Here is a 25,463-nt window from a genome sequence, read left to right as displayed (position 1 = left end):
TCTTTGAAATCAGCTCTAATCTAGGACACTCCCCATTCTGATTTAGTTAATATGAACAGTCAAATTGTGTATTCGTATAATGTTTTCAAACACCTCATTTGTTCTCAGTCTTTCATTCTGTTGACCATTCTCCAATCTAGTCTTTTATAGCTTTGTGTTTATCAAAGAACCTCTGCATATATTCCTTTTAGATGCATATGCCCTTATTGCTTTCTAATTCTCTTTTATTGCTTCATCGCCTTCTCAGTGGAAGATGACTTGTCACTTCCCCTGGCTTATTCACAGGGCAGTATGTTCTACAATACTATATACAAGCATTTCCCTCCCTCAGAGCTGATACTTCTCAGATCAAATCCGATCAGATCAGTTGCTCAGTTGTGTCCAACTCTTTGCGACCCCATGAATCACAGCACGCCAGGCCTCCCTGTCCATCACCAACTCCCGGAGTTCACTGAGACTCACGTCCATCGAGTCAGTGATGCCATCCAGCCATCTCATCCTCTGTTGTCCCCTTCTCCTCCTGCCCCCAATCCCTCCCAGCATCAGAGTCTTTTCCAATGAGTCAACTCTTCGCATGAGGTGGCCAAAGTACTGGAGTTTCAGCTTTAGCATCATTCCTTCCAAAGAAATCCCAGGGCTGATCTCCTTCAGAATGGACTGGTTGGATGTCCCTGAAGTCCAAGGGACTCTCAAGAGTCTTCTCCAACACCACAGTTCAAAAGCATCAATTCTTCGGCGCTCAGCCTTCTTCACAGTCCAACTCTCACATCCGTACATGACCACAGGAAAAACCATAGCCTTGATTAGACGAACCTTTGTTGGCAAAGTAATGTCCCTGCTTTTGAATATGCTATCTAGGTTGGTCATAACTTTCCTTCCAAGCGTCTTTTAATTTCATGGCTGCAGTCACCATCTGTAGTGATTTTGGAGCCCAGAAAAATAAAGTCTGACACTGTTTCCACTATTTCCCCATATATTTCCCATGAAGTGGTGGGATCAGATGCCATGATCTTCATTTTCTGAATGTTGAACTTTAAGCCAACTTTTTCACTCTCCACTTTTACTTTCATCAAGAGGCTTTTGAGTTCCTCTTCACTTTCTGCCATAAGGGTGGTGTCATCTGCATATCTGAGGTTATTGATATTTCTCCCGGCAATCTTGATTCCAGCTTGTGTTTCTTCCAGTCCAGCATTTCTCATGATGTACTCTGCATATAGGTTAAATAAACAGGGTGACAATATACAGCCTTGACGAACTCCTTTTCCTATTTGGAACCAGTCTGTTGTTCCATGTCCAGTTCTAACTGTTGCTTCCTGACCTGCATACAAATTTCTCAAGAGGCAGATCAGGTGTTCTGGTATTCCCATCTCTTGAAGAATTTTCCACAGTTTATTGTGATGCACACAGTCAAAGGCTTTGGCATAGTCAAAAAAGCAGAAATAAATGTTTTTCTGGAACTCTCTTGCTTTTACCAGGATCCAGCAGATGTTGGCAATTTGATCTCTGGTTCCTCTGCCGTTTCTAAAACCAGCTTGAACATCTGGAAGTTCATGGTTCACATATTGCTGAAGCCTGGCTTGGAGAATTTTGAGCATTACTTTACTAGCGTGTGAGATGAGTCCTGGCCAAATAGACACATTGGAGTGTGGACGGTGACTCTTTTTGTGTGGCAGGTGATTGACTAAGCTGGGCCATGGAGGGTAGTGCCAGGAATGAGAAACAGGCCAACAAGTGGCTAAGGAACCAGGCAGACAGGCCAGAGCCTGGGGCCACAGTTTCCTGGAAAGCAATGCTGTGAAGGTAGCCTACCTTCCAGGGAAGGGGTTAGGACCTGTAGTTCTGTAGAAGCTAAAGAGATGGAAGCAACCAGAAAACTAAGGTTCCTGAGAACAGCTGCAAAATCAGATTGTTTACTGACGCCATCTTCAGTCCCAGACATTGACAGATGTTTCTTGCCAAGGTTGAACCTGTTCCTTGGAGTGGCCGCCTCTCGCTCTGCAGGTGGAAATGAGTGAAATAACTTGCTTGGGTGGAGGATGGAGTGGGAATTGAGGCCACAGAGAGAAAGTTCCTGATGTAGACACTCAGGAATGCAATTTTGCACACTCAGGTATCTAGAATTACAGGATGACCCAGGAATACTGCTGTCTGGAAGGGACAACACCAATCATACTGCAGTCTAGATTTTAGAAACATTTATATGCAGCATGTATGAACTTTACTGCCAGCACAAAGCCTAGCGCCCAGTACATAATAGGTACTCTTCACGTTTGCTGCACTGAGCTGGACAAAGTATAAACAGACTTACGTTTGTTCAAGAGAAAGTTCTGGCTGTGTGAATCAGGTAGCTGAGAATTAACATGAGTTAAACAGGGCAGAGATATTGAGAAAATGGAACAGAGTGATAAGAGGAAGGCTGCATGTTGGGAGAAGAGCTGTCAGAAAAAGAATGTGATGTGAGAAGACCAGAGGTGAGCATCCCCAGAGTGGCTTAGTTCAGCCTCACTAATGACTTAGAGGGCTGGCTTCTTCCATCCCGATCTCCATGCATATGGGCTGCTTTCCCTCAGGAGGGGCTTCCCCATGGTGATGAGATGGCTACTACCTTCCCATGGCTGCATAGTTATTGTTGTTCAGTCACTAAGTCGTGTCTGACTCTTCTTGACTGCCTGGACTGTGGCACACCAGGCTTCCCTGTCCTTCACTATCTCAGAGTTTATCCAAGTTCATGTCCATTGAATTGGTAATGCCATCCAACCATCTCATCCTCTGTCATCCTCTTCTCTTCCTGACCTCAATCTTCTTGCAGACCCTGCGTGCAAGAAGGGCAATAAAGGGATGGGAGGGGAGAGGCTGTGTTCCCAGTCTTGGTCTTTAGAAGTGGAACTGACCTGTTCTGTTTGGTGCTGCAGTTGTGGGTCAGGGAGCCTTCTTTTAGGAGATTTCCTTTAGCCTGGTTCATTGCATAGCTCTGCTTATACACAAGAGAAGTTGTTTCTTTCTCTCTCTATTTAAAATTTTTTTTTTTTAATTGTGGTAAAAGTCACATAATATAAGGCATACTATTTTAACCATATTTAACTATACAATCCAGGGGCACTAAGTCCATTCACATTGTTGTGCAACTCTCACCATCATCCCACTCCTGAATTTTCACCTTCCTAGACTGAAACTGTTTCCATTAAACACTAATGCCCCATTCCCCCACCTCTTTACCTAACGGCCCCTGGCATCTAGCATCTACTTTTTGACTCTAAAGTTGATTATTCTAGGTATTTCTTATAAGTGGAATCAAGCAGTGTTTGTCTGCATCTAATATATATTGGAATGCATTTTTAAGGTTAGGCAAATTGTTTGACTTGGTTTGGTCCGGTGGCTATTCTACATCATTCAAGTTTAAAGACTGACAGTGTGGATGTTCATTCCCCAAATCCCTCTCTCCTTACCAGTTAGATGTCTTGTCACAGCTCTCTTTGCCCTTCCAGACCCTACTTCCCTTGCTATAAGCCCAGGCTCATCTACTTTCCAAGGTCAAATTTGAACCAATGCGGAAATGCATTTCTGAGACTTTCAGACAGCCATGTGGGGGAAGTTAGGAGAAGGGCACATCTTTAATAGTGTCCCTTGTTTTACTGGATAGCTGTTCTGTCCAATCTGCTTTCTCTTTAAGCTCATTCTTACAGATGAATTTCATGTTCAGAGAGGCCGGAGTGAATGTCGCTTTCCTCCTAATCAACTTGTAAAGTAACTAACTTGGTGCTAACCAACTTGAAATCATGTTTTCCAGTTACTACTGAGGTGCTTGCCACATTCATGACATTATAGTTTTAGATTTGAAGTTTATCCTTTACTCCCTAGTAGCACTTAGTTATAAATTCCTTGGCTAAATTCAATTGGAAAATGAGATGCTCCTTATCTCAGTCTCAATTTCCTTATGTGAGAAAAGCACAAAAGTTACTTTTTATGATCTGTCTCCTGAGGTTTAAATGCCAGTCTCACCTCTTTTACCCTTGACACATTGTCCTAAGATGGTCTGACAATCGAGACATTTTAGATGCCATAGGATATTTCATAACTTTAAATATTTTATACCAAATTAAATGTTAATTATATGCTGGTCAAGGAAGAAAATCGCTGAAGTATTTAATTAACATTTAATTTATTAGTCATCAAATATTTAAGTAGTTCCTATCTAAAGGACTTTTCCTCTTCATTAGTGGAAAGTTGGCAACAAGTTACCATTGTTAGTTACTGCAGCTCCTACTAATCCAAGTGTGATTGCCTTTCTGTGTGCATGCTCAGTCGTGTCCAACTTTTTGTGACCCCATGGTCTGTAGCCTGCCAGGCTCCTCTGTCCTTGGGATTCTCCAGGCAAGAATACTGGAGTGGGTTGCCATTTCCCTCTCCAGGGGATCTTTCCAACCCAAGGATTGAGCCCATGTCTCTTGCATTGGCAGGCAGATTCTTTATCACTGCATCACCTGGGAAACCTGATGACCTTTCTAGATTTCTTTAAAATACCTCTGTATACACATCCAGGTAGACCAAATATAGAAGGACGTATTTCTAAAGTCCCCTTTTACCCCATTTCTGTGAGTCCAGTTGATTACCACTTAGACATATTTTCTTGTAGAAACCCTATGTTTTTATGGGACTTTACAGTTTGAAAACTGCCTTAAAATTTTCATGATTTCAGTTTGCCTTGACACTAGCAACTACTTTCATGAAATTTGTAGAGTGGGTAGGATCACTGATATCTTATGGAGTTGGATTCTCAAAGGGTTTGTGTAACTTTCCAGTGTCACTGTGCCAGAGGTGGATTTGGTCCGAGATTTTCTGCCTGTGAGTTTAGCCTACTTATGATCAATGTGATTAAGATGGTATTTCAACCTTGGAAAAGTCCTGACAGTTACTTCATTGACCAAATTTATCTTCTAACTTATTATGAGTGGAAAACATAGCCTATATATGATTCTCTTGAATATATGTTTATTTGAGTACTGGATCATTTTTTGTGTATGGCCATAAGACAAAAATTTTCTATTTGGAGCCATGTGGTTCTCCATATATTTAATACATTTATTACTTGTATTATTCAATTTATTGAATGCATGATTCCATTCCTTTAGATTTTTGCTAATTTTTGGTCTAGTAGGTCTACCCCTTTCTCAAAGTATGTTGAATCTTCCTGGTATATATGTTGTTTATTTAGTAAGTTCTGTTTGCATTTCTAATACTTTTTGCTTTACATATTTATCTGCTGTGTATTTGGTGACTGTGGTATCTTCTTTGTAAATAGTGCAAAATACCTCTTTAGATGTGTTTGATGTTTTCATAACCTTGCCGATTTTAAAATGTTTCATTCAACTTATCTTTTATTTATATTTTCCCAGATTCTGTTTGTATAGTTCTTTACTTTTAGCCTTTCATTATCACTTTAAGTATTTCTTGTAAGCTTAGGGTTTTGTTTGTTTGTTTGCTTTTGTTTAATAAACATTTCTGAGTTTTGTCTTTTGTCTTTAATGGCAGAATTCTGTCATGTCCTGAACAAGAACTGGTATGCTTGATGTTCTCTCTCTCTTTTTTGGTTTGTATTCATTTACATAGTTGCATCCTCTTTTTATTTACATGGCTGGTTGAGATATTGAAGCATATAAGTGAACATAGTTTAGGTGTTTTATTTGGTTATTTTGATATATTTATACATTTGTAAAATCACATCTTCAATCAAGATAACAAGCATTCCTATCACCTGCAAAACTTCCTTGTGTTTCTTTGTAATCCATCCCTCTCTTCACCTCTGGTTTCAGGCAAACCCTTCTGCTTTTTACTAATATAAATTAGTCTGAATCTTCTAGAATTTTATGTGAATTGAATCATAGAGAATGTACTTTTTTGGCCTCACTTCTTTCAAATGGCATAAAGATTTTGATTCACCCACTTTGTGTAGCAGTTGCTTTTAATAGTCTATAGCATGGATATATGATAATTTGCTTATCCAGTGACCTGTTGCTGGATATTTGGGTGGTTTCCAGTTTTTGGACTTTATGAAGAATGTTGCTATGAACATTCATGTAGAAGTCTTTGTATGGACATATGCTTTCATTTCTCTTGAGTAAATATGTAGTAGCAAAAAGGTGGGTTATATGGTAGATACAGATTTAACTTTATAAGACTCTGCCAAACTGTTTTCCAAAGTGGTTAAACCATTTTAAATTCTGACCAGCTGTATATGAGAGTTCCATTGTTTCATGTCCTCACCAACACAGAGGATTATAATAGGACCCAGAGTCTACATAATATTCTCAATGTCGAGTTATTTGATATACAGAGAACCAGAGAAATGCAACCAATATGGAAGGGAAAAGACAGTAAGTAGATGCCAACCCTGAAATGGCCCAGATGTTGGAATTGTCAAAGTCTTTTATCATGTGTTGTAACTATGCTCCATGAAGTCAAGGTAAACACACTGAAAATGAATGGGAAAATAGGAGCTTTCTGCAGAGAACTAAAACTATAAAAAAAAGAATCTAATGGAAATTTTAGAATGAAAAAATATAAAATAGAGAAGCTCACCACATGTGTGAATTCAATAGTATAGTGAAGACATAGAAACAGGTCAATGAATTTGAAGGTAATCTGAGAAACAAAGGAATAAAAGGTTGAAAAAGTTAACAATCTCAGAGACTCATGGAATGATATCAAAAGGTCTAACTTAATGTCCTTGGATGAGAAGAAACAGATACTGAGGCAGAAAGCACATTTAAAGAAATAATGGCCGAAATTTCCTAAGTATGGAGAAGATACAGCCATATGTTTACAGGTTCAGGAAGCTTGGTGAAACTTGAACAGCACAAAGTCAAAAAAGTTGTAGTCAGATGCATCATAGTCTGATGAAATAAAGATAAAGTCTTAAAGGCAGCTAGAGAAAAGTGACATTATGCAGAGGGAAACAGTGATTAGAACAACTGTGGATTTCTCATCAAAAACCACGGAGGGCGGGAGAGGGTGAAACAACAACTTTAAGTGCTTTAAAGAAATGAACTGTCAACCTCAAATTCTACATCCAATGAAAATTTCCACCAGGAATGACAGCAAAATAAAGACATTTTTTTCTCAGATGAAGGAAAGCTAAGAGAATTCATCAGGAGCAGAACCGCTTCTTAAGAAATACCAAGGAAAATTTTCAGCTGAAAGGGTCCTCAAGATTAAAGGTAGAGCAACAGAAGTGGCAAGTCTCTGGCTGAATAGAAAAAACTATTTTTTTTTCTCTTAAGGTTTTTAAAGTATGTATGACTGAAAAAAGCAAAAACTTGTAAGATTTTTAGTATATGAAGATGCAATATGAAGGACCATTATAACATGAATTTTGGTGGAAGGACCTATATGGTTGGAAGGCTTTTACCTTTAATATGAAGTGGAACAAAATTAGCTCTGATTAGACTGAGAAAGTATGGTTAGATATTAATATTCTAATATCCAGACCAGCCACCAACAAACAAGACAAAGCAAAAGATATATAGCCAAAAATCCAATAGATAAATTACAGTGGAATAGTAGAACTATTTAAATAATCCAAATTAATATCTTTTCATTTTCATTTTTTTTTTGGTGTTGATTTGTTAAAGTTGACATTCATTTCACTTGTTAATCTGGAAGCTGTACTTTTCTTTCTGTTCTATTTTCTACTATTCAAACTCATATATTTATTTCTCTACTATTTATTTTAAAGTATCTTGCTTATTTTCCCCATGAAGACCCTGTATCTTCCCTTTATTTTCCCTCTCATTATCCCAATAAAATAAGTCTGTATGCTTTCACTATGCCCATCTCATTAGCTCCCAGCCTCAACCCAGATGAGACTTTTGGAAGACATCTTTTTTCCCTAAATCCCAACTTCAAAAGTGTTGCTGAAATAGTTTAGTACTTTTAATTCTTGGATATTATCAACATGTTAAGTGAACTGTGGAACAATGGTAATGACCATAATAGACAGTCTCTAAGCATTTGTTTGTTTGTTTTTTTGCCATGTGGCACCTGGGATCTTCGTTCCCTGGCTAGGGATCAAACCTGTGCCCCCTGCACTGAAAGTACAGAGTCCTAACCACTGGATTGTCAGAGAAGTCCCAGTCTTTAAGTATTTGTGGATATTGGGAATTTGGTCATTCCTTTTAGTCTCTCCTTTGAAATATGATTTGTAATCTAGGAACTGAGTTAGATCTGGTGTGGGCAGTTAAAGGACCTTCAAATCTTTCATATCCTTGGGAAATCCCTGCCTTCCTCTGTTTACTCGAGTTAAAGGGCAGAGTGGTTGCCTCTGAACCCTCCAGTGGTTTCACAGTGTGGGACGTCTCTGGTCAAGGGGGCAGATAGAAGCATTGTGCTAATTATTAAGCTGTTGTCTGTCACCTACAAAGCCACCCTTCTTCACCTTGCTTTGTGATAACCTGTCAACTGCACTTCGCTAGCTGGTTCCTGATTAGAATTTGCCAGGAGCGGATACTAAAAGGGAGGTTCCAAGGCTAAAGGAGGAAGATGGGGTTTATTGCTTTCTGTTTACTTTTTTAAAATATAAATTTATTTATTTTAATTGGAGGCTAATTACTTTGCAATATTGTATTGGTTTTGCTATACATCAACATGAATCTGCCACGGGTGTACACATGTTCCCATCCTGAACCCCCCTCCCACCTCCCTCCCCATACCATCCCTCTGGGTCATCCCAGTGCACCATCGCCGAGCATCTTGTATCATGCATCAAACCTGGACTGGCGATTTGTTTCATATATGATATTATACATGTTTCAATGCCATTCTTCCAAATCATCCCACCCTCACCCTCTCCCACAGAATCCAAAAGACTGTTCTATACATCTGTGTCTCTTTTGCTGTCTCACATACAGGGTTATCGTTACCATCTTCCTAAATTCCGTATATATGCATTAGTATACTGTATTGGTGTTTTTCTTTCTGGCTTACTTCACTCAGTATAATAGGTTCCAGTTTCACCTACCTCATTGGAACTGATTCAAATGTATTCTTTTTAATGGCTGAGTAATACTCCATTGTGTATATGTACCACAGTTTTCTTATCCATTCATCTGCTGATGGACATCTAGGTTGCTTCCATGTCCTGGCTATTATAAACAGTGCTGCAATGAACATTGTCTCTTTCAATTCTGGTTTCCTCTGTGTGATGCCCAGCAGTGGGATTGCCTGGTGGCTCAGAGGTTAAAGTGTCTGCCTGGAATGCGGGAGAACTGGGTTCGATGCTTGGGTCGGGAAGATCCCCTGGAGAAGGCAATGGAACCCCACTCCAGTACTCTTGCCTAGAGAATCCCATGGAGGGAGGAACCTGGTGGGCTACAGTCCATGGGGTCGCAAAGAGTTGGACACGACTGAGTGACTTCACTTTCACTATGACAGTTCTATTTCTAGTTTTTTAAGGAATCTCCACACTGTTGTCCATAGTGTCTGTACTAGTATGCATTCCCACCAACAGTGTAAGAGGGTTCCCTTTTCTCCACACCCTCTCCAGCATTTAGTGCTTGTAGACTTTTGGATAGCAGCCATTCTGACTGGCGTGAAATGGTATCTCATTGTGATTTTGATTTGCATTTCTCTGATAATGAGTGATGTTGAGCATCTTTTCATGTGTTTGTTAGCCATCTGTATGTCTTCTTTGGAGAAATTTCTATTTAGGTCTTGGGCCCCTTTTTTGATTGGGTCTTTTATTTTTTTGGAATTGAGCTGCAGGAGTTGCTTGTATATTTTTGAGATTAATTCTTTGTCAGTTGCTTCATTTACTATTATTTTCTCCCATTCTGAAGGCTGTCTTTTCACCTTGCTTATAGTTTCCTTTGTTGTGCAGAAGCTTTTAAGTTTAATTAGGTCCCATTTGTTTATTTTTGCTTTTATTTCCAATATTCTGGGAGGTGGGTCATAGAGGATCCTGCTGTGATTTATGTTGGAGAGTGTTTTGCCTATGTTTTCCTCTAGGAGTTTTATAGTTTCTGGTCTTACCTTTAGATCTTTAATCCATTTTGAGCTTATTTTTGTGTATGGTGTTAGAAAGTGTTCTAGTTTCATTCTTTTACAAGTGGCTGACCAGTTTTCCCAGCACCACTTGTTAAAGAGATTGTCTTTTCTCCATTGTATATTCTTGCCTCCTTTGTCGAAGATAAGGTGTCCATAGGTACGTGGATTTGTCTCTGGGCTTTCTATTTTGTTCCATTGATCTATATTTCTGTCTTTGTGCCAGTACCATACTGTCTTGATGACTATGGCTTTGTAGTAGAGTCTGAAGTCAGGCAGGTTGATTCCTCCAGATACAATAGACCAGTTAGACCTAATTGATATCTATAGGATATTTCACCCCAAAACAATGAATTTCACCTTTTTCTCAAGCACACATAGAACTTTCTTCAGGACAGATCACATCCTGGGCCATAAATCTAGCCTTGGTAAATTCAAAAAAACTGAAATCATTCCAAGCATCTTTTCTGACCACAATGCAGTAAGATTAGATCTCAATTATAGGAGAAAAAGTATGAAAAATTCCAACATATGGAGGCTGAACAACACGCTGCTGAATAACCAACAAATCACAGAACAAATAAAAAAAGAAATCAAAATATGTATAGAAATGAGTGAAAATGAAAACACAACAACTCAAAACCTGTGGGACACTGTAAAAGCAGTGCTAAGGGGAAGGTTCATGGCAACACAGGCATACCTCAAGAAACAAGAAAGAAGTCAAATAAATAAACTCTACACCTAAAGCAACTAGAAAAGGAAGAAATGAAGAACCCCAGGGTTAGTAGAAGGAAAGAAATCTTAAAAATTAGGGCATAAATAAATGCAAACGAAACAAAAGAGACCATAGCAAAAATCAACAAAGCCAAAAGCTGGTTCTTTGAGAGGATAAATAAAATTGACAAACCATTAGCCAAACTCATCAAGAAACAAAGGGAGAAAAATCAAATCAATAAAATTAGAAATGAAAATGGAGAGATCACAACAGACAACACATAAATAAAAAGGGTCATAAGAGACTACTATCAGCAACTATATGCCAATAAAATGGACAACTTGGAAGAAATGGAAAAATTCTTAGTAAAGTACAACTTTCTAAATCTGAACCAGGAAGAAATAGAAAATCTTAACAGACCCATCACAAGCACCGGAATTGAAACTATAATCAGAAATCTTCCAGCAAACAAAAGCCCAGGTCCAGATGGCTTCACAGCTGAATTCTACCAAAAATTTAGAGAAGAGCTAACACCTAACCTACTCAAACTCTTCCAGAAAATTGCAGAGGAAGGTAAACTTCCAAACTCATTCTATGAGGCCACCATCACCCTAATACCAAAACCTGACAAAGATGCCACACAAAAACAAAAATTACAGGCCAATATCACTGATGAACATAGATGCAAAAATCCTTAACAAAATTCTAGCAACCAGAATCCAACAACACATTAAAAAGGCCATACACCATGACCAAGTGGGCTTTATCCCATGGATGCAAGGATTCTTCAATATCCACAAATCAATCAAGGTAATACACCACATTAACAAATTGAAAAATAAAAGCCATATGATTATCTCAATAGATGCAGAGAAAGCCTTTGACAAAATTCAACATCCATTTATGATAAAAAAAAAAAAACTCTCCAGAAAGCAGGAATAGAAGGAACATACCTCAACATAATAAAAGCTATATATGTCAAACCCACAGCAAACATTATCCTCAATGGTGAAAAGTTGAAAGCATTTCCCCTAAAGTCAGGAACAAGACAAGGGTGCCCACTCTCACCACTATTATTCTACATAGTTTTGGAAGTTTTGGCCACAGCAATCAGAGCAGAAAAAGAAATAAAAGGAATCCAAATTGGAAAAGAAGAAGTAAAACTCTCACTGCAGACGACATGATCCTCTACATAGAAAACCCTAAAGACTCCACCAGAAAATTACTAGAGCTAATCAATGAATATAGTAAAGTTGCAGGATATAAAATCAACACACAGAAATTCCTTGCATTCCTATACACTAATAATGAGAAAATAGAATGAGAAATTAAGGAAACAATTCCATTCACCATTGCAATGAAAAGAATAAAATGCTTAGGAATATATCTACCTAAAGAAACAAAGGACCTATATATACAAATAAAATACTGGTGAAAGAAATCAAAGAGGACACTAATAGATGGAGAAATATACCATGTTCATGGATTGGAAGAATCAATATAGTGAAAATGAGTATACTACCCAAAGCAATCTATAGATTCAATGCAATCCCTATTAAACTACCAACGGTATTTTTCACAGAGCTAGAATAAATAATTTCACAATTTGTATGGAAATACAAAAAACCTTGAATAGCCAAAGCAATCTTGAGAAAGAAGAATGGAACTGGAGGAATCAACCTGCCTGACTTCAGGCTCTACAACAAAGCCACAGTCATCTGTTTACTTTTGGGTGTCCCCACTCAAAAGTAAACAAAAGTGTAAGGCTTCTTCACTCCAGCAGCAGAACTTCCTTTCTGTCACAGCAGCTGAGTTTGGTTTGCAGTTTTTTTCCAGCACCTGGAAAATCAATCTCATTGCACCTCCCAGAGACCCCACATCAGCTGGTACTCCCTCCTCAGTACACTCTGTCCCTCTGGAGGTTTTGTTTTCCTTCTCTAAGATGTAATAATTACACACTCTTCCATTGCTCCTCCAGCCCTAGGAGTGCAGCAATTTCTTGTACTTGATGCCTCCATGTTTCCCTAATGTTGTTTTATTCTTTCATTTTCCCGATAAGTAACTTTATACAATTCTTTAAACTAAAGTCTCTCTATTCACATTTCTTCTGTGGTTTTTCTGACTGCCTTAACTGATACAAGATCTCACGTGAGCTCATACCTGGAACCACATACATGATATTTAGGCAAGGCCACCATGGGAGCCCTTGAGACTCATAATCTTTGCAGAAAAGGCACGAACATTCTCATTTTTCAGTTCCCCAGGCCCTGTGTGAAAAGGATGACATGGATTATGGCTTCTATAGTCAAGATCCACCCCTTTCCAGACCCAGAAGTCATATCTTTCTAGAGCTGACAAGACTGAGCAGGAGTGCCCAGATGCCCAGAAAGTTTGGCAGTTATGTAGAGGCATGATCTTCAGCCCTGCTGAGAGTCTGCAAAGCCAGCCAAGAAGGGTTGGTCCTGAGAGGGGTAGAGTTCATGTTGCAGAACTCCCTGGAGTCTGTGGCCAGTGCCTGTAGGAGAGCTTATGGTAACCGTGCTTTGGTAGCTGCTATAGGTCACATGATCAGGATTTGGGGGAGCCAAGGGAGACTTGATGTGCAATGAGGAATCTGGGCAAAGTTTTGAAGACTGTTTGGCATGCCACTAATACTTGTATCTTCAGTTTATGGAACACTCTATCTTAGACACGTTATATGACTGGTGCACTAAGTGCAGGCGGCTGCACCCTGCGTGCTAAGGGCAGGAGGCTGCGACCGGTGCGCTAAGTGCGGCCGAGAGGAGCCACCCCACGTCTGAGGTCAGGGGCAGAAGCTGGTAGGACCCCATGCGCGAAGGGTGGCGGCCAAGAGGAGCTACTCCGCGTCCGAGGTCAGGGGGGCGGCCAAGAGGAGATACCCAGCGTCCGAGGTCAGAGGGGGCCGGCCAAGAGGAGATACCCAGCGTCCGAGGTCAGGGGCGGCGACGAGAGGAGTTACCCTGCATCCGAGGTCAGGGGCGGCAGCTGGGAGGAGCTACCCCACGCTCCTAAGCCCGAGGCCAGGGGCGGCGGCTGGGAGGAGCAACAGACATCTGAGGCTAGAGGCGGTGGCTGGGAGGACCAACCCCACGTCCAAGGAGCTGTGGCTGTGCGGGCACAGGAGGGCCTAGAGGAGCTATCTCACGTTGAAGGTCAGGAAGGGTGGCAGTGAGGAGATACCCCTCGTCCAAGGTAAGGAGCAATGGCTGCGCTTTGCTGGAGCAGCTGTGAAGAGATACCCCACGCCCAAGGTAAGAGAAACCCAAGTAAGACAGTAGGTGTTGCAAGAGGGCATCAGTGGGCAAACACACTGAAACCATACTCACAGAAAACTAGTCAATCTAATCACACTAGGGCCACAGCCTTGTTTAACTCAATGAAACTAAGCCATGCCTGTGGGGCAACCCAAGATGGGCAGGTCATGGTGGAGAGATCTGACAGAATGTGGTCCACTGGAGAAGGGAATGGCAAACCACTTCAGTATTCTTGCCTTGAGAACCCCATGAACAGTATGAAAAGGCAAAATGATAGGATACTGAAAGAGAAACTCCCCAGGTCAGTAGGTGCCCAATATGCTACTGGAGATCAGTGGAGAAATAACTCCAGAAAGAATGAAGGGATGGAGCCAAAGCAAAAACAATACACAGCTGTGGATGTGACTGGTGATAGAAGCAAGGTCCGATGCTGTAAAGAGCAATATTGCATAGGAACCTGGAATGTTAGGTCCATGAATCAAGGCAAATTGGAAGTGGTCAAACAAGAGATGGCAAGAGTAAATGTCGACATTCTAGGAATCAGCGAACTGAAATGGACTGAAATGGGTGAATTTAACTCAGATGACCATTATATCTACTACTGCGGACAGGAATCCCTCAGAAGAAATGGAGTAGCCATCATGGTCAACAAGAGTCCGAAATGCAGTACTTGGATGCAATCTCAAAAACGACAGAATGATCTCTGTTCGTTTCCAAGGCAAACCATTCAATATCACAGTAATCCAAGTCCATGCCCTAACCATGAAGAAGCTGAAGTTGAACGGTTCTATGAAGACCTACAAGACCTTTGAGAACTAACACCCAAAAAAGATGTCTTTTTCATTATAGGGGACTGGAAAGCAAAAGTAGGAAGTCAAGAAACACCTGGAGTAATAGGCAAATTTGGCCTTGGAATATGGAATGAAGCAGGGCAAAGACTAATAGAGTTTTGCCAAGAAAATGCACTGGTCATAACAAACACCCTCTTCCAACAACACAAGAGAAGACTCTATACATGGACATCACCAGATGGTCAACACCGAAATCAGATTGATTCTATTCTTTGCAGCCAAAGATGGAGAAGCTCTATACAGTCAGCAAAAACAAGACCAGGAGCTGACTGTGGCTCAGACCATGAACTCCTTATTGCCAAATTCAGACTTAAATTGAAGAAAGTAGGGAAAACCACTAGACCATTCAGGTATGACCTAAATCAAATCCCTTATGATTATACAGTGGAAGTGAGAAATAGATTTAAGGGCCTAGATCTGATAGATGGAGTGCCTGATGAACTATGGAATGAGGTTTGTGACATTGTACAGGAGACAGGGATCAAGACCATTCCCATGGAAAAGAAATGCAAGAAAGCAAAATGGCTGTCTGGGGAGGCCTTACAAATAGCTGTGAAAAGAAGAGAAGTGAAAAGAAAAGGAGAAAAGAAAAGATATAAACATCTGACTGCAGAGTTTCAAAGAATAGCAAGAAGAGATAAGAAAGCCTTCCTCAGCGATCAATGCAAAGAAATAGAGGAAAACAACAGAATAGGAAAGACTAGAGATCTGTTCAAGAAAATCAGAGATACCAAAGGAACATTTCATGCAAAGATGGGCTCGATAAAGGACAGAAATGGTATGGACCTAACAGAAGCAGAAGATATTAAGAAGAGATGGCAAGAATACACAAAAGAACTGTACAAAAAAGATCTTCATGACCCAGATAATCACGATGGTGTGATCACTGACCTAGAGCCAGACATCCTGGAATGTGAAGTCAAGTGGGCCTTAGAAAGCATCACTACGAACAAAGCTAGTGGAGGTGATAGAATTCCAGTTGAGCTATTCCAAATCCTGAAAGATGATGCTGTGAAAGTGCTGCACTCAATATGCCAGCAAATTTGGAAAACTCAGCAGTGGCCACAGGACTGGAAAAGGTCAGTTTTCATTCCAATCCCAAAGAAAGGCAATGCCAAAGAATGCTCAAACTACCGCACAATTGTGCTCATCTCACATGCTAGTAAAGTCATGCTCAAAATTCTCCAAGCCAGGCTTCAGCAATATGTGAACCGTGAACTTCCAGATGTTCAAGCTGGTTTTAGAAAAGGCAGAGGAACCAGAGATCAAATTGCCAACATCTGCTGGATCATGGAAAAAGCAAGAGAGTTCCAGAAAAGCATCTATTTCTGCTTTATTGACTATGCCAAAGCCTTTGACTGTGTGCATCACAATAAACTGTGGAAAATTCTGAAAGAGTTGGGAATACCAGACCACCTGATCTGCCTCTTGAGAAATTTGTATGCAGGTCAGGAAGCAACAGTTAGAACTGGACATGGAACAACAGACTGGTTCCAAATAGGAAAAGGAGTACGTCAAGGCTGTATATTGTCACCCTGTTTATTTAGCTTATATGCAGAGTACATCATGAGAAATGCTGGACTGGAAGAAACACAAGCTGGAATCAAGATTGCCGGGAGAAATATCAATAACCTCAGATATGCAGATGACACCACCCTTATGGCAGAAAGTGAAGAGGAACTCAAAAGCCTCTTGATGAAAGTGAAAGTGGAGAGTTAAAAAGTTGGCTTAAAGCTCAACATTCAGAAAACAAAGATCATGGCATCCGGTCCCACCACTTCATGGGAAATAGATGGGGAAACAGTGGAAACAGTGTCAGACTTTATTTTTCTGGGCTCCAAAATCACTGCAGATGGTGACTGCAGCCATGAAATTAAAAGACGCTTACTCCTTGGAAGGAAAGTTATGACCAACCTAGATAGCATATTCAAAAGCAGAGACATTACTTTGCCAACAAAGGTTCGTCTAATCAAGACTATGGTTTTTCCTGTGGTCGTGTATGGATGTGAGAGTTGGACTGTGAAGAAGGCTGAGCGCTGAAGAATTGATGCTTTTGAACTGTGGTGTTGGAGAAGACTCTTGAGAGTCCCTTGGACTGCAAGGAGATCCAACCAGTCCATTCTGAAGGAGATCAGCCCTGGGATTTCTTTGGAACGAATGATGCTAAAGCTGAAACTCCATACTTTGGCCACCTCATGCGAAGAGTTGACTCATTGGAAAAGACTCTGATGCTGGGAGGGATTGGGGGCAAGAGGAGAAGGGGACGACAGAGGATGAGATGGCTGGATGGCATCACTGACTTGATGGACGTGAGTCTGAGTGAACTCCGGGAGTTGGTGATGGACAGGGAGGCCTGGCGTGCTGCAATTCATGGATCGCAAAGAGTCAGACAGGACTGAGCGACTGATCTGATCTGATCTGATATGTATTATGTTTATTAGTCCTTATGAGAACCCATTTTGTAAAGATGGAAGTAGCTTTAAATAGGTTCAGTAATTTACTCAGTCATAGAGTCATGTGGTTATTAAGGTTGGGAGTTAGACTTCAGGTCCAGGTCTGTCTTGAACCTAGAATTCCTGTGTTAATTCTTTTTAAAAAATATTTATTTATATTTCTTTCTTTATTATTTATTTGACTGCGCTGGATCTCAGCTGTGGCATATGGGATCCTCCATCTTCACTGTGGTATGTAGGATCTTTAGTTGTGGCATGCAGACTCTTAGTTGTGGCGTGTGGGATCCAGTTCCTCAGCTAAGGAACAAACCTGAGTCCCCTGCATTGGGACTGTGGTGTCTTAGCCCCTGGACCAACAGAGTAGTCCTGTAAATGTTATTCTTTACCTTTTCACTCTGTAGAAATTTTGATAGGTGAGAAGTCAGTATTCCAAGTGGGAGAAAGAGCATCATGCTTTTTTGGCTGTACCTGCCTAGTTCCTACTCCTCTCTATGAGACTGAAGTTAGTTTTGCAAAAATAATACTAATTTAAAATCATAATTTATGTCTGCTTTATCTCTAGGTGGTTTGAATTTTTCTCCTCTGGTTCAAGTTGTGTTTGCTCTTTGTTAACCCAACATAGCTCTTGAGAGAACAAATCACTTTTCTTTTTTCTAACTGTTCTCTCTGTCCCTCCAGCCTGGACTTGCTTTCATGTAACTGATTGATCTTTAAACTATATTGGGTACTTTCCCTTGAGTGTAGAAAGATTGCTGATTCTCCCATAGCTATTTAGCCTGCATGTGCAGAGAGTTAATATCGCATGAAAGCAGCGGGAGAGAAGTGTAGTTGAGAAGCAGGATGGGAAGGATCACTGTCTTCCCTCTCATTAGATAACAAATTCCTGAAAGGCAGGGCTCTATTTACTATTACTGTCACATTGTTAAATTGCATTAAATAACTGACCCAGGGCTTTTGTTTTAAAGTATTTTATAGCCTGTTCAGGGCTTCCCAGATGGCTCAGTGGTAAAGAATCCACCTGCCAATGCCGCAGCTGCCGGAAATGTGTTCCATCCCTGGGTCCGGAAGATCCCTTGAAGGAGGAAGTGGCAGCCAACTCCATCATTCTTGCTCGTGATACCCCATGGACAGAGGAGCCTGGAGGGCTATAGTCCATGTGGTTGCAAAGAGTCGGACACGAATGAGCATGCACGCATAGCCTGTCTGATAAGAAGAGCATGACTAGTCATCTGCACGTACTTTTGCCAGGTTGTCCTCAGGTCTGCTATCATTGGTAGTGATGTGAATGAAGCTGTTTGATGGGTTTGCTGCCACAAGAGAGTGGTGACTCTTTGTTATTAACAAACAAACACTGCTACTCTTGAAAAGGCAAAACTATTTTGAACCAACACTCTACATTTTTATTTTAATTGTATAATCTCAGAATATTTAAATTCAAACTTAGTGTGGGAATCATAAATCTGAAAAGGGAGTTTCTAGGACCACATCATGGAGGTAGCATGTGGCAATGGAAAGAACACTGGTTTTGGAGTCAGAGGACTCGATGCTTGGCTTCATCACTTACTAGTGGTGTGCTCTTGTGTCACATAGGATCTCGAAACTTCATCCGTCTTATTTCTAAAACAGAGATAGAACATGCGACTGTGTCATATCACATAGTACTGGTATCAGTTAGGGTGAGGTCAGCTACAAGTAACAGAAAATTCAAGTTAAATTGGCTTAAGTAACAGCGAGACTTTATTAGAGTATATAATTGGAAGGCTAGGGCTAGGTGGGCCTCAGGTTTGGTGGGATTCAGCAGACCAGTAGGGTCATCAGGAATTTTTTTTCTTTTCCGCTCTGTCCTTCTTTGCCTTTCCTGAGAATATGCCCCATTGTCGTCACTACTCCAGGCTGTGAGCTTCCTTGTCCACATTTGAAGTGTGGACGTAAGGAAACTGTCTGAAGTTTCAGAAGAGAGATGATTACTCTCCTTACAGATCTCTGGAAAATTCAGTGTGCAGTCTCACTGACCCAAATTGTGTCATGTTCCTACTCTTGAACCAGTAACTGTAGCCTGGGGTCAGGATAATAATTCTTTTCCAGCATGCTCCATGTCTAGAACCAGGTGTGGCATGAAGCATGCAGGCCACAATGGGCAGGATGTAAATTCTAGGATGGGACTCTAGGCAGCTACCGAGAGACGGGGTGGCGGGGAATGGAGGTTAGGGTAGCAACAACCACAATTTCCATGATAACAACATTGAGGATAAAATCAGGCAGCTTGTGATTGTGGTTATTCAAATTCTGTGTCCCACAGAGCCTTCGGAAGCACTTCTGAGGGTGTGAGGAGGCAGGACACTCATCCCCAACCTGTGCTCAACACACACACCTTCAACAAAGGCAGCTCTGACTGGTGAACTCCGGAAAAAGATACATATAAAGCCTTCTATATGGTATTATTATTATTAATAATGTAACAAAACTACTATTATCTTAATTGATTTAGTTTGTATCCTATAGACTTTGCTATTCACTTTCTGTTTTGCCAAGAGAGGAAACAGATCATTTTGTATCTTGCCAAGGCCCAAAGAGTGTTGAGTAATGCTGATGCCAATAAGCTTATGTCATTTTCAGCTTGTAATATATTTGAAAGCACCTTTTATGCACCTGCAAATGCAGATTGGTTTCTGTTTACTGTTGCAAGAGACACCTTTTATTAAGATGTAAGCAGAGAGGAAATAAAATTATAGAAGGAGTCTTCAGTTTTGACCTTCTTGACTTTGTTGCTAATAAACTGTCAAGATAACACATTACCTTATACAGAACACCTTAAAATATTCAAGACTCCACTGGTCAGATTCCTTAACCAAAGGAAAGATAAATCTATGTATAAACAGGTAGATTACCAATTTATATTGTCTCCTTTTTGTTTATCAGTCATTGAAGTTCAAGGCCACAGTGGCTTGAATTTTTTCTGTCTGAAAGCTTAACCTGGAGTTTTTGGATAAGGACTCCTAGCTCTTCAGTCTTCTGACCTTGGAATGTCATTCAAACTAGAGTCTCCCTCTAATGTGGCCTCAATTATTCAATATGCCTTTAATCTTACAAATTAACCAAATCCCTTCCACTGCCCTTGCCTGAGGCTCAGAGTAGACCTTTATCAGTTAATGAAATTTGACTTGAAAATTTTGAGGTTTTTATCATTTATGTTTAATTTTAAATTCGATTTTTACCTTTATTATAAGAGTTAAAGCTGTATTAAGAGCTGTTTCCCCCAAAGTTTGAGAGTATTGTTTTAAAACAATAGATTTTATTAAAATCCTTAGGATAAAATGGTTCCATCACATATGGGCTGGCTTTGGATATAAAATTTCTTCATCTAGCATTTGACATGAATTTGGGAGCTCCTGTCTTCTGCCTTCTTCTCTCTCTACTTTCCTCTCTGCTTTTCTTTCTTTTCCTCCCCTCTCTTCCTTCCCCCTCCCTCGCCTCCTTCACTAAAGAGCTGTAAGACTGACAGCTTTGTCCTTCTCTGCCAACATTCCTTGGCTTAAGCACCTGCTCCATTAGTTACTGAACTAATGTGTAATTTCACTCATGAGATAAACTTTTCTACCTGAATTTTATGACCCAAATGGGACTTGGGCGGGGGCATAATTTCCCTCCTGTTCCCTGCACCCCAACCTCAAGTCCACTTAAGGCCCCCACTTCACCCCTTGTGACTTTGCCCAGAGCTGTGATTCATCTCTGGATTTGCGTGACATCCTTCTAGGGCTCCTCTCCATCTACCTCGGCAGGGAATCCTGGAACATTAAGGACAGGCCCTTCTTTACTGGAACAGTTCTGTTCAACAAAACTCTGAGGACTGCCTGCTGGTCAGGTGCTGGCTGGTGATGTCAAGGTCACTTCCACCCTGTCCCTTGAAAGCTTTCCTTCCTTGAAACCCCCACCGGCTTCCTTCAGAGATCTCTCAGGAGTGACCGTGTGTGTCCATCAGATTCCCTATGGAAGAATCTCTCTCCCATGATGTAATAATCTCCACCTTGGAGCTTTTGCCTCTGGATGGCCAAGGGCTGTTTTGCATCAACCAGGCTGGGCGGGCTGCCGTGAGAGTCCTGCTGGCTTGCACACAGTGTACCCTCTGTCTCTGTACGTGGGGCTCGCCAAGGAGGGAGGCTGTGTCCTGGAAGTGAGTGCAGCACATACCACGGCCACCCCTGGTGTGGCACACACCTCCCTGGCCACTGCCACCCACTTGGGCTCTCCTGCCCTTCCCAGGAAGGACCGAATGGGTCCCTTGACAGGATTTCTAGTTCTTTCTCTGTCTCAGGGAGAGGGTACACATTGATATCAAAGGATTATGCTTGTTAAACTGACCCCGGGAGGGGCCGTGGACTGTCACCACATTTGCAGCCCCTTCGGATGAGCTGAGCTGGCTCCTAGGAATTCTCCTGTCCGTCTCTCTGCCTCATTACCACACCAGTGTTTGCAGACTGGAAGTGTTTTCTGTACTCAGATTGTCAGCATTCACATGCTAACTCCTCTGCCTTCTATGTGCCTCTGGCCAAGTAAATTAATTTTCCTGGGCTTCAGGTTCTTCGGCTGTAAAACTGAGACTACATTTTTATCTGCCTCAGAGGCCTCCTTGGAGGCTCAGACAACCTATTGTTTGTGAAGAACTTAACCCAGTGCTCCATGCATTGTCAGTAAACACCCTTAATGTTTATTATAATCACACCTATATTTGGTGGTACTTCTGTTATCTTTCAGATATATATTTCCATATTCATTATCTGATTTAAACCGCCTAGTAATTCTGGAAGACAGAAGTTACTGTGTCTGTTTTCCACATGCAGAAACCAAGGCTCAGGGGAATTGACTAATTTGTTCAAAGCCAAGTGGCTAAAACCTGAGACACTTGCTCCCTGGGACTTTGGTCTGTGTGAGTTCCAGAGTGTCGGCTCTCCTCCTCACTGTCCCCACCTCACAGGGATGACCGACCCAGTGCAGTCAAGCTCCCAGGGTCTTGTCCAGGCACATCCCCATTAGAGGGGGCACTAACCGTGTTCACCCTCCTAATTCAGAATCTCACGTTTCTGAGAGCTCTTCTTCCCTGGGTTCCTGAGTCAACCTCAAGCCTGCCCAGGCTCCCATCGCCTCTGGGTCAGGGATCCCTGAGCACTGGGCCCCTTCCCCCTCCCTCCTCATCCCTGCCCTGACCATCCCAGTTGCTCATCACTGTTCACCACCTCTTCTCGGCCATGAGAGGGTTCTTCCTTCCAGAACACGAGGGTGCCCTTCCATACACGCTGTGGCCTTGTGGTTGGAGAGGGAAGCTGGGTCATGCAGAATTTCAGAGCGTGGGGTCAGGCCTGCGAAGCCCCCGTCCAGAGTGCACAGGGAAACCTAAAGCGAGGGTCAGCCCAGAGGGGCGTCTCATGTTATGTCCCCTGGGGACAGCTCAGTGCCTTCAGAGTGAGCCTAGCTGGCTGCTTAGTACAGCTATTTAAAGGTCTCAAAGTGTGGATAAACATGACAGAGACTCCAAGGCTTCTATGAGTATATGAAAAATTCAGATGTAACCTTTAGATTGGGATTAACATTTCTCTTTCCTATCTCTCAGTCTTAGCGTGTATGGTCTGGGGTGCTCCTGGATGTTATGAAGCTGCTCAGGATGATGGGACACCATGGTCCACTGTGCTGGAGACATGTTGGACTAAACTGGTTTCTTCACTGGAAGTCTTCACAGTCCTAACATAGCATGAACTCACACTCTCCAGAGAACATTGCTTGCAGCGTTTCCAAACCTTTTGGACCCTGGGGTTTTCTGTTGTTTCCCACAGGGTGCCCACTGAAGCAAGTATTTCAGTGGACTTGGAGGTAGATCCTGGGAGTTGGTCCTGATGGCCACCAGCAGCCATGTGGTGGGCTGAATAAGGCATTTCCACTGTGTGGGCTGCAGCCCTCTCAGCCTCATAATAAAGATATGGGGCCCCTTAATGATGTCTTCCACATCTGCCATTCCGTCCTTGGGATGGCACACATTTCAGATGTCTTCTGGGAGATGGAGAGGGGGAAGAAGTTTAAGGGGAGCAAGGAGAGGGCCCAGTGTGATCATTCCTGGGTAAAGCAGTCTCTTTAACTTTTATTGTCCTATTTCCTTTACTTGGAACCCAGTATGGTTGTGAACCCCCATTTTCACTCCCTGCACGCCTGTCATGGATTTACTTATTGTTGTTAAGTTGCTCAGTGGTATCAGACTCTCTGCGACCCCATGGACTGCAGCACACCAGGCTTCCCTGTCCCTCACCACATGGCTTTACTAACCCTTCCTTTTCCCTCTAACTATGAGCAGTCATCAAGTCCTGATGGCTGGGCCTCTAAGATACATCATGCAGTTCACCTCCCTGTGTCCACATCCCCTGCCGTCAGCATCTCTGAGCTACACCCCTGCAACGGGCTCCTAGCTGGTGTCTCAGTTTATGTCTTGCTCCCTAAAATCCATTCTCTGTGATGCCAGCTTGAAACTTTCTCACTGGAAAAAAAAAGTTTATGTGGGATTTCTCTTTCAGGTGGCCCTTTTCCAAGTATGCTAATGGCTCTAGGATGGGATAGTGGTTGGAATGTGAAAATTGGCCTTTTGTTGCTATTTAGTCGCATAGTTATGTCTGACTCTTTGTGACCCTATGGAGTATAGCCACCAGGCGCCTCTGTCTATGGTATTCTCTAGGCAAGAATACTGGAGTGGGTTGCCATTTCCTTCTCCAGAGGATCTTCCCGACCCAGAGATTGAACCCAGGTCTCCTGCATTGCAGGCAGATTCTTTACTGATAAGCCACCAGGGAAGGAAGATTGGCCTAGTGAGACTTATTTGCCCATTCATTAAAAAACATTTCCAAATGTCTTCTATAAGCACTATTCTTGGTACTGGGCACATATGACAGACAAGTTTACCCCTACAGTGGTTACAGTCCAGTGCACTGGTCCTCAAAGGTCAGCATGTGTCCATCCACAAGGAGGGCTTGCTAAACCAAGCCTGGGTCCAACCGCCAGAGTCTCCCAGGTGGTGCTGGTGTGACTTTTCCCGGGACCACCCTTTGAGCACCAATGATGTAATGAAAGGGAGAGAAAAGTACATGAGTAAGTAAGTGAAATAATTTCCAGTTGTAATTCTTGCCATAAAGGAACACCCAGGGTCTAGAGAGGGACTTACTTAAGGTGAGATGGGTAGAAGTTCCCTCTGAGAAGGCAATACTCAGGCCTAGACCTAAAGGAAGGGTGGGGTCTTGCTATGTCCAGAAAAGAATATTCAACAAAAATGAGCCTGTCCAAAGACTGCGTGGTGGGAAAGAGCTTGGCGTGTTTAGGAAACACACAGAAGGCCAGTGAGGCTGGAGCACAGAGAGAAAGGTGAGGCTCAAGGGAGATGGAGGGATAATCAGGGGCATTTCAGGTTTCAGTGAAAATCTTATCCTGGATGCAGTGGGATGCTTCTGAAGGAGTTTCAGGCCAGCTGTGGAGTAGAGAGTAAATGTCAGGGAGCAGGGTGGTAGTTGGGATGCCAGCCTCAAGATTGGTTGCTGTGGTCCAGGGGAGAGAAGACAGTAGCTGAGAGTAGGATGCAGCAGGGAACCTGGAGAGGAGGAGATGGGTGAGAGGATGGATTTTAGAGGCTGAGCTGTCAGGACTTGGTGTGGAGTGGAGCCGGGTGTGGGTGGAAGGGCATGGGAGAGTGCAGAGTTAAAGATGGCTGCCAAAATAAATGGGGCCCTCTGATGGGATTAGTGTTTTAAAAATCTGCTCAGGAAGATATAGCCATTGTGTACGAGTGTCTGCCCTCATGCATGTACCTGGTGCCCAGAGAGAGGGTTCCTGGCATGGCTTATTGTCTGCACACTCACTGCTAAATCCTCGAGGGGAGCCCCTCCCCTCCTCCTCACATCAGTCTCCATTCTACCAGTTGACTGGTTGCTCACCTTCCTGTCTCCTAATCATTTCTGTAGAGAAATCCATGTTACACATCACCAGGGATTTGTCTGGCATGTGGAAGACAAGGCAGGCACATCAATGGGGGAGCTTGATAAGCCTGCACATTATCAGATGACATTCCTGGAGGTGCAGGGTGGGGCTCAGGCATCTGAGCTATGGCTGG

The 25,463-nt window shown here is 42.2% G+C and overlaps 1 long non-coding RNA gene across 1 annotated transcript in view; it reads left to right on the top strand.

Annotated features, from left to right (window-relative positions):
- Window positions 1-20,050, top strand: part of LOC129644845 (uncharacterized) — a 36,742-nt gene extending 16,692 nt beyond the window's left edge. The window contains exon 3 of the long non-coding RNA XR_008711014.1: window positions 19,629-20,050. This is a non-coding gene — a long non-coding RNA (uncharacterized LOC129644845). The remainder of the gene's footprint in view (window positions 1-19,628) is intronic.
- Window positions 20,051-25,463: the final 5,413 nt, after the last annotated feature.

Source organism: Bubalus kerabau, chromosome 2, assembly GCF_029407905.1.
Source record: "Bubalus kerabau isolate K-KA32 ecotype Philippines breed swamp buffalo chromosome 2, PCC_UOA_SB_1v2, whole genome shotgun sequence".
In the NCBI taxonomy this organism is placed as follows: Eukaryota; Metazoa; Chordata; class Mammalia; order Artiodactyla; family Bovidae; genus Bubalus; species Bubalus kerabau.
Note: the sequence above shows the minus strand (reverse complement) of the source record. Positions and strands in the feature narration are given on the sequence as shown.